Raw genomic sequence first — 7,869 nt, 5'->3', positions numbered from 1 at the left:
AATGGGGGGTGGAATAGAAGGAGCCTTGGCATGGAATCCTGGCTCTGGAAGGTCTTTCCAAGTTTTGTGACCTGAGGCAAGACACATCTGTAAAACAGGATCATAAGATCATGAGATCAGAGATTAGAGCTGGAAGGGGCCTTTTTTTATGGAAAAGGAACTTGCGTCTAGAGAGGTCAAGTAACTTGGCCAAGGTCGTACAGGTAATTGGTGGCAGAAGAGACAACAATACCTACGTTACAGACGTCACAGGAGTCCTGTTTTCTTCACAGTAGCACTTAGCAGATGCTTAAATGTGATACAAATGTGTTCTTTGTTATTCTATAAAATTATTTGTCTGTTTACAAATCTATGTAAATAATTTAATAATTTCATTTGATCATTAATAACATTTAATTATATATATCATAATTAATGAAATTTTGTCAAAAATAATTTTGAAAGAGACCCATCTTTGAAACACAAATGATCTCCCACTGATTCCATGTGCTTATGATTCTTAGATCATCACAGTCTCCAAAGAATCAAAGTTGCACGTCATAGACTCAGAGAACTATAGATGGGGGGGGGGGGAAGAGAGATATTGCAAAGGTAGAAACGACTGGCCTTGGCAGAGGATTGAATGTAGGGTAGTGAGAGAGAATGATGAGTCAAGGATGACTCCTAGGTTGTGAGCCTCAAAGACTGAGAATGAAAAAGTTTTGGGGTGCTGGGCCCCGAGAATGCCAAGGCTGGGTCACCTAGAATGAATTTACACACTCAAGCCTTCTCTTAGTCAAGTGGCAAAAAGTTTATTGTAACGCTCTAGCAAAAGCGGGCATGGGTCCTTAAGGGAACCTGGGAGAGACTGAAGATGGTGCTGGGGTTTATATGGAAAAGGGGAATGGGCAAGGAATGCCAGGGATACTCATCAGGTGACCTAAGGGATTCAGGTGTCTTTGGGATTTATGGATGGAAAAGTATAGGGAGTACACCAGACATTAAGGGAGCTGTCAGAGGCATGAACCTTGGGGATCTGGAGCCAGGAGGGAGATAGAGTCTTTGGGCCAGCCAGGGACAAAAGTCCTTGGGCCAGGCACCCCCGTTTTTGCTCTGATAAGAGAATGTATTCTGCAACAAGAGCCTATTTTCTCACAGGAAGTGGGCCTACTGAGAAATTGGGAGGCGTTCAGAGACATAATCTTAGGGCTGGGGCCCGAGTACCCCATCAAGAGGATGGTGGTGCCCTTGACAGTAAGAAGGGAAATGAATCGTGGGAAAAGGAGGTAGGCCAAACATGGCAGAGACATTGAGGGATGATGACAGTTGGTGTGTACTGGTACCCACAAAATGCCAAGAGACCCAAGGGAAGGCCTTTCATTTGTTGGAGAAATCTTTTGCAGTGTCTATGGGAGAGCAGAGGCAAGAAGTACACTGGATGAGATGTGGGTGTATTACACTTAGCACCAAAGGGAATGGTCACATGGATGAAATCGTGGCCCCATAAAGAATTAAGGTAGAAATGTAAGAATTGCTAGCTTATTATTACCAATAATGATCGTAAGAATATTATGTCTGTCTTCTAGAAGTCAAGGACTGGAAGGAAACGACAAGCCAAGCTGAAATGATGGAAGTGTTCACCATGTTTGAGACCCACTGGGCTAGAGGAAGAAGAGCTCTTCACTTGGGCATTCCTGGTTATTGTTGTTGTTGTTTTGGGGGGTGGGGAGGGAGTCACTCTTCTTCCAGGATGTCTGAGCGTTTTCTATCCAGTTCTTACTTTGGAACATCCCTGTACACAGCATGTAACCCAGAATTATTGAATCGCTGAGTGTCAGAGCTGGAAGAGATCACAGGGTCACAGGGTCAGAGCTCTAAACCTGGAAGGCATCTTGAAGGCCAACTAGTCAAACTTCCTCATTTTACAGGGGAGGAAATTGAGGCCTAGAGAGGGGAAGCCACTTGCCTAAGTGGCCCACAGCAAGCAGCAGGACTTCAAAGGAGTTTGGAGCTAGCCCTAGCCAGCCCCCAGGGTCTGAAATGTGAGGCCAACCTGGATCCCTGGTGGGCTCTTGTGACAGAGCCAGCTAGCTTCTCCAGCAATGACCTCAGGGTCTCCTTTCCCACCTCCACTACCTCTCCTCATCACTGCCCTCCTCCCTACTGTCCACTGTATCTGTCCCAAGGCCCTTATTCCTAGTCACGCCTCCAACAAGCTCAGGTACCAGAAGGGGCTGGTTCTAAGGAACTTTGTCCTATAGAGTGTTCGCTCTGCCTAGGCCCCTCCTGCTCAGAAAAAGGGTTGAGCTGAGGCTCAAGACTCTACGTGGGACACGGAAGGATAATTTCCCTATTAGGGGATATTAACGTGGTGGGATAGACAGCTTCTAATTGCTCAGTACCTACTTCTATTTCATATCAAGCTAATCTCTGAATAACTAACTCTATGCCCCCCTCCATGATTTTATGATCATTTAACAGTTTTGAATTTAATAGTTCAATTCACCAACCACTTAAATGTTAAGTGCGTATGCCATCTTAGAATCCTAGTTTGTGAAAGGGACTTTGGAAGCAACCTTAGAGGTCATTCATCCACTCCAGTGCTGTCAAACAGGGGCCACTAAACCATACGGAAGGATCTCTGCAGGCACAGAAAATCACATATTAACATTATCTATGTTTGTTTTTGTTAAATATTTCCCGATTACATTTTAATCTAATTCAGTCTCCACTCGGGAGTGTTGTGGGCTGGGATGTGGCCAGCGGTCTGCATGTTTGATGCTCCTGATCTAGTCCAACCCTGTCATATTACAGAAGAGGAAACTGAGGCCCAGAGAAGTTAAATGAGTTAAATAGAAGAGACAGGATTCGAACCCAGAACTTTTGACTCCAAATTCAGCACTCTTTCCACTGTACCATGATACATCATGAACATATTAAGTATCTTTGTGTTTGCCAGACTTGTGATTTCACCAGTGTAGAGAATTTCCAGGTGAGGAAACTCCCTCCACCAATTCAAGTCAGCACCTTCTCTGCAACTTAGAGTCTTAGAGAACTGCCTAGAGCATTAAGTGGTTAAATGACTTTTCCAAGGTCACATAGCCAGGATGTGTCAGAAATGGATTTTGAACCCCGGTCTTCCCAATTTTGAGACAATTCATTCTCTAGCCATTACCCCTAGATGGGAAGGAGTGGGGTGGAGGTGGGGGTGGGGAGAGAGGTACAACAAATAATTATAGTACAAGGAAAGTTGAGAAGGAAGAAAGCACCAAGAGGGATGGAGATTAAGGAAGGATTGATCAGGGAGTGGGGGCACCTTCGCTGAACCCCATCTAAACTTCTTATTTTATAAAGGAAGTAACAAAAGATCAGAATTAACATCATAACAGGAACTGGAGCCCAGATCTCTTGCCTGGTCCCATCCAACTCTTAAATTTGATGGTTTGATGACACCCAGTCCAGCACCCTTTCAGACAAGTTATTGAAATATGGCCTTCTGTGATATGATCAAGGCTCATTCCAAGGCTGCTAGCCTTTGGGAACACCAGCCCACATCTTATGGCACAATTTGTGCAGCTGAGTGGGAATGGTCTTTCCCAGACATACTGGCCCCAAGATCACTCGTATCAAGTGGGAGGCCCCAGAGACTTCTTTAGGAAGAGCAGAAGCCTGGGACTAGTCAAATATGAGGCAGGATAGCATAGAGTGGGGCTGTGGGCTTCAGACACAGGTATTACCCCCACCTTTCTTCCCCGTCCTGTTGGTTGCTCAGGAAACTGCCACGGCTGGTCATAAGGGAACAGACTGCATGGGTTCACATTCAGAGTGGGGAATGAGCTGGTGTGGAGCAGGGGAAGGAGTTCTCTATTTGTAATCTGAGGACCTGTGTTCAAATACTGACTGTGCCACTTAATAGTTGTATGACCTGATGCAAGTCTCTGAGCCTCACTCTCCTCAAGGATAAAAGGGGGGAGGTAGTCTTGGATGAGCTCTATGGTCTAACTAAATGCTCTAAGTCTAGGATACTATGATCCCTCCCACTTCCGAGGCCAAGCCCAAGCTCAGGGCACACCAGGCAAGGTCTTTGCCTTACCTTCCCCTCACTAACATGACCCCATGAGATGGAACCAACTCTTACCATCTCGCCACCAGACTGCCCCACAGCAGCTCCACCCGACTACTGGGCTACACCCTCACCTTCTTCTTTAGCACATGAAAAACCCTCTGAATTTCCCACCTCGGGACATATATCCACTCACCTGGCTCTAGTTATGGCTCTGTCTGCAAGTCAAGGCTCAAGCTGGAACCCAGAGCATCAGCACACGTGGGCATCTGCTTACTCTATGGCAAACTGTTCTAGGTTGAATGTGTTATGTGTTAATGCTTCTTTTTTTCCTAACCTTGACCTTGAGGAAGTAAAAGTTTTCCTGCCCTCAACCAGGCTCAAAACCCTGAACACCAAGGCACCCTGGATTCAGAGTGAAAGGACCTGGGTTCAAGTTCTGACTTTGTTGATTACTGATTTTGAAGAAGTTATTTCACCTCCCTAGGCCTCAGTTCCCTCCTCTGTAAAAGGAGGGCAATAGTACTTGCACTGTCTTCTTCACAGGGTTGTGCTGGGCACTAGAGTTCTGTGGTTATTATTAAGTGAGAAATTAGGGAAGGTGTGTACTACCTCTGAGATGGGCTGGAGGAGCAGAAAGAGAGAGAAGCCTCTTAGAGAGAGAAGCCGAGGGCTTTTTTTTAGCTTCCACCTGAAACTCACCATTAATTTGTGGGGGTGGTTTTGTGAGGGACCCCTTTCACTGGCCAAATGGGGGCTTGAGAATGGACCTGGGAATGTCCCTTGCCAGGAATCCCCCTGGGGAAGCCCAACCTTTCTCTTTCTCTAAATCATGGCAATCCTGGGGACCTTCCCAGTCGGCTTCTTCAGTGCACACTTTGGCTCATGTGGGCACAGAACCCTCCTTGTCCAGGTTTGAAACTAATCCAATGCCAACTGTTGCAAACCAAGGCCAAGGAGCCATTGGCCAGAAGAGGAGGAAGATTTCTGAGCCTGTCCAAGCCTAGAAACCAGGGACTGGGAGGCTAACAGTTGCCCTCTTGGGCCCTGCTGGGGCCAAAATGCAAACTGAGATTCTTCTCTGAGCAGTGTCCCAGAAACCACCGGAGCCACTGGTCCATTCAGTACAAAGACCAGGTCGCTCCCCACCTGCCTACCGCCGGACTGACCACCAGCCTGGGCATCAACTTGCCTATCATCTGGCTGCTCATGATGAGGGGGGCCCAAGAGCAGAATGGGGCTTAGCAGGAGATAGGCCAGGATGGAAGGAGTGCTGAGAAGGGACTTAGTGACCTGGGAAGCACCAGCACTTTAGCGCAAATGACATTATCCTAGCCAGAGAGCCCCCGGCCAGGGAACCTACGAGAGGAAAGGAAAGGGGAGGAGAGGTTAGAAATCGGGAAGGGACACACGAAGGGGAGCCAGGGGCCAAAAAACACATATTTCCCCAACTTCCCAATTTGGCCCAGGGCCGGGCATCAGAGCCTCCCGAGCCAGGAAGCCAGGCTGTCTTTCCAGCCTCTTTTTGGGACAGGTTCCTCTCCAGCCATTCTCCAGGTGTCCCAGGAAGGGCACGTCGCCCACCTCCGTCCTACCACCAGGCAGGGGGGATTCAGCCGCTGCAGGAGATGGAAAGAACGAAGTGGGTACCAATTAGAAAACAGAATATCATTCCATGTAATTAAATGGCTTTCTGGAAATGGGTCTTTTTTTCTTCCCGTCTGGCAGTTTTGCTTAGTCTCAGCTCTCACTAACAAGGCTGGCACGCTTTTCTGCCTCTGGGCTGTCTGTATGCAAGAGCAGGCTGCCAAGTAGAGACCTCAGGAAGCCTCTGGAGCCAGGGGGTAGAGGGAACCGGCCTGCTCTCCGCTACAGAGCAGAGCAGGGCCAGGGCCTGGCCTCTGCCTCAGCACCCCTCAATTACCAGAGAAACTACTGGACTCTGCAAATACTTTTCAAGTCTCCGGGGAAGTCCTGGACCTGTGATTTCATTGGTATAAAGGACTCTTGGGGGAGGAAATTCCCTTTACCAAGGCAGGTTGGCAAATTCTCAGAAACTTGGAGACTTAGGGTCTAGATATGAGTTCAGATGGGAGCTACCAGCTGAAGTCTTCCCACGAGTGGCTCACCCCCCCTGGCCCTGCCATGTTTCCTCTCTCAGACAGTAGTCTCCCTCTCCTGCCATTTTGGGGTCTTCACTCGTGGGCTCTGAGGTCCCAGGGGCTGTTTCTCCTCCAGTATGGTATCCTGAGCTCCCTCTCTGTATGAGGCCATGTGTCCTGAGGACCAAGCTCTCTTCTCTCTCTAAAAAACTGAATTTGTTTTGAAAAAAAAAAACTGAAATAAGGGCACTGGTAGTCCCTGTGACTCAGAATTGCTAGGTATAGCTCTGCAGAGCAGGCAGATTAGAACAGTCTCAGGCCATTTGGCCCGAGGAGGAATGTGATCCAGAGCACGGCGGTGACCATTCTGGGAGGGGGCAGGGGAACAGAGGGGCCTTCTCTGTCAGGAAACAGGGTCTGTCTATTGGAAAAAGGGGAAGCCCAACCCTGGGGGGAGGGGTTTCTCAGTTTATGAAAGCATGAATCTGTGGACTCAGGACTTCTAGATGCCAAAACCGCATCCATGACGACTCTCACGGCACAAACCTAGAGCTGGAAGGAACTGAAGAGGCCCCTGAGTCCAAGCTCCTCATGTTATAGTTGAGGAAACTGAGGCCCAGAGAGGGGAAGTGATTTGCCCAAGGTCCCCTGGGTAATAAGTAGCACAAGTCTCTTTGAGACAAAAATGCATTTTATAAATTATAACAGTAAATGATGCTAAAATACATTTTCACAGTATTTTATGGAAAAAAAACCAGAATTTAGAGCTGTCTGGGATCTTAGAGGTCATCTCTTTTATTATACAGGGGAGGAAACTGAAGGTCATACAGGCAGCAAAATCTAATACTTTTGCCACAAGGTCACTCCAGCTTCTAAGAACCAAAACTTTGACCTACAAATTCACTTGCCCCCCCAGGTTCCCTGAAATCCCACTGGGGCCAAGATTCCTTGGTTCTTGGGACAGAAGATTCCATGTTAGAGACCCAGTGGTGAGCAGAATGAGTTGTCCCATTGACCCACAAATGTGAAAAGTACAATCTGTTGACATGTTGTCTCATTTTCAAATTCTCTCACATTTGGGGGTCAGGAACCAAAAATCAAGCAGCCTTCCCCTGTGACAAAGAGGTCTTTCTTCCTAAGTGAGAGATCATTACTATACATAAAGAGTTCTACTTATACCCCTCCACCCTCAAGAAGCTCCCAGTGGGCCAAGAAAGAAAACTCCAAATAAATTGGAGATGAGACTAGAACTAATAATAGCTGGCAGGCAGAAAGCACTTCAATGATTAGAGACTACCTCCAATACATTACCTCACTTGATCCTCACAACACCCTGTGAGGTAGCTACTATCATTATTATTATTATTATTCCTATTTTACAGATGAAGAAGCTGAGGTTAATAATAATAATAATAATAATAATAATAATAATAATACTTAGCATCGATACGTTGATATTTGTCCTTCATTCTCAAAAAGGACCATGATGTCAGGGAGGTGATGCCCTGACATGTCAGTCAATTGGATTTAAGTGAGGGAGGGCTGTGCAGCCACCAGCCTCACTCTCTCCTCCAGAGCACAGGAGCATCAATAGAAGGCTGTCAGGTTTGCAAAGCACTTCATAACCATTATCTCCTTTATCGTTGTTGTTGCTGTTGTTATTCACAGAGGGGAACTTGCCCATAGTTATACAGTTAGTGAGTATCAGAAGTCCAAAGCTCTCCC

The 7,869-nt window shown here is 47.0% G+C and overlaps 1 protein-coding gene and 1 long non-coding RNA gene across 2 annotated transcripts in view; both read right to left on the bottom strand.

The window, feature by feature from the left end:
• Positions 1-769: 769 nt before the first annotated feature.
• Positions 770-3,011, bottom strand: LOC114025978. Its single transcript, XR_003567075.1, has 2 exons — positions 2,490-3,011; positions 770-1,819 (listed from the first exon to the last, which is right to left on the bottom strand). It is a non-coding gene; the product is annotated as an uncharacterized LOC114025978 (long non-coding RNA).
• A 9-nt stretch (positions 3,012-3,020) lies between these two features.
• GPR174 (G protein-coupled receptor 174) overlaps positions 3,021-7,869 on the bottom strand; it is a 47,209-nt gene continuing 42,360 nt past the window's right edge. The window contains exon 4 of the transcript XR_003567074.1: positions 3,021-5,661. The gene's annotated coding sequence lies outside the window, so the exon portion shown is untranslated. The remainder of the gene's footprint in view (positions 5,662-7,869) is intronic.

Source organism: Vombatus ursinus, unplaced genomic scaffold (genome assembly GCF_900497805.2).
Source record: "Vombatus ursinus unplaced genomic scaffold, bare-nosed wombat genome assembly UNPS02004691.1, whole genome shotgun sequence".
NCBI classification, from domain to species: domain Eukaryota; kingdom Metazoa; phylum Chordata; class Mammalia; order Diprotodontia; family Vombatidae; genus Vombatus; species Vombatus ursinus.
This window is presented reverse-complemented; position numbering and strand designations above follow the sequence as displayed.